Here is a 1,741-nt window from a genome sequence, read left to right as displayed (position 1 = left end):
TCTGCCCCTCTGCTCTGCTCTGGGGAGACCTCCCCTGGAGCCCTGCGTCCAGCTCGGGAGCCCTCAGCACAAGGAGGCCATGGACCTGTTGGAGCGGGGCCAGGGGAGGGCGACCAAAATGCTGTGAGGGCTGGAGCCCCTCTGCTGCGGGGCCGGGCTGGGAGAGTTGGAGTGTTCAGCCTGGAGAAGAGAAGGTTCAGGGCAGAGCTGAGTGCAGCCTTGCAGGGCTTCCAGGGGGCCCATAGGAAAGTGGGGGACAAGCTTTTTAGCAGGGCCGGCTGTGATGGGACAAAGGGTGATGGTTTTAAACCAAACCAGGGCAGGTTTAGACTGGAGATGAGGAAGAAATTCTTGACCACTGAGGGTGGTGAAACCCTGGCAGGGGTTTCCCAGAGCGGGGGTGGAGGCCTTCAACCCCACCCCCCTCCATGATTCTATGACCACTAGGGGTCCCTTCCAATCCAAGCCATTCCATGATTCTATGATTGTATGATCTCCAGAGCCTGGAGAGAGCTGAGCATCAACCTGATGAGAGGGAACGAGTGGATGCGGTGGGATGGATCTCCTGGGTGGAAAAGCCTTGCTCATGAGCGGGTTGCAACAACCACCTCCCCAGGGAAATATTTCCCAGCCCGATGCTCACTGCAGACCTGGCTGCTCCCCAAAAAAATCCCTCTGGAGCCGGCAGCGATGCTCACGGGAGCAAATTAAACCGGAGCAATGCAGGTTTGGTCTCTGCAGCCCGGCTGGTATGGGGGGAGAAGAGGGGGGGGGGGGGAAAAAGGGATTAAACCATTATTCCTGTTTTACCCCCGACGCAAAGCGCAACGGCAGGGAAATTCCAACCCGTTCAGAAGGCAGGAGATGGCCCCGGTGGCAGCGTTTTTCACGCAGGGATGCAGCTTCTGATAGAGCTAAAATTTATTAGACCAAGCAGTACACACATGGGGGGGCTGGGGAGGAGAAACGAGGTTTTTTGGGGGGATCACAGGCTCCCCAAACACTTCTGCTTCCCTGATACAGCTGGAAAACAAGAGGCAAAGTGTGTACCCATGCTCGCAACCCAGCTGACAACTGCTGACCCCATCCAGGTTTTGGGGGAGGAAAGGCCCTAATGAGATCAAAACCGTGACTGGAAACACAGCGTCCAAGCGCATGACGCCAGGCTGATTGCCATCCCCGCGCTCGCTCGGTCTCCAGTGCCGGGTCCCATGAAGGGAGACGCTCGCGCCATGATTCCCACATCCGCAGCGTTCCGTCGTGCTGGATTTGCCAGCAAAAGAGGCCGCTGGGGTTTAATCCAGAGGCAACGGCACAAGGAAACATCAGGAGACTGACTCTGTGCTGGGCAATTCGCTGGGATGCCAAAACACATCCCAGAGCAGCCGTTCGGTCGCTCCGTGCCGAGGTTGGGGGTCTTCTCCCATGGGGGACTCCGAAGCAATTCCGTTCCATTTCTCCACTTCGGCATTTTCGCCCCTCGCCTCCAGCTCCTCCAAACCCACCAAAGAAACCAAAGACACCAAAGAAGCAGCAGGACTGAGCTGCGCAGCGCGGCAGCTGCCGGCAAAGCAAAGAGTTTTCCTTGAATATTCCCAAGCCTCCCCGCAAGTGCAAAAGCTGGAAATTAAGGAACCTTTGGATGTGGCTCCATGTCACTGTCCTGAGGAGTCTCTCCTTTTCCTAAGCTAGAATTAAATTAAAGACACGCCTCCGGGACACTCGCTGCCAGGTCGTGTAG

This window comes from Egretta garzetta, unplaced genomic scaffold (assembly GCF_000687185.1).
Source record: "Egretta garzetta isolate BGI_Z169 unplaced genomic scaffold, ASM68718v1 scaffold755, whole genome shotgun sequence".
NCBI lineage: Eukaryota > Metazoa > Chordata > Aves > Pelecaniformes > Ardeidae > Egretta > Egretta garzetta.
Note: the sequence above shows the minus strand (reverse complement) of the source record.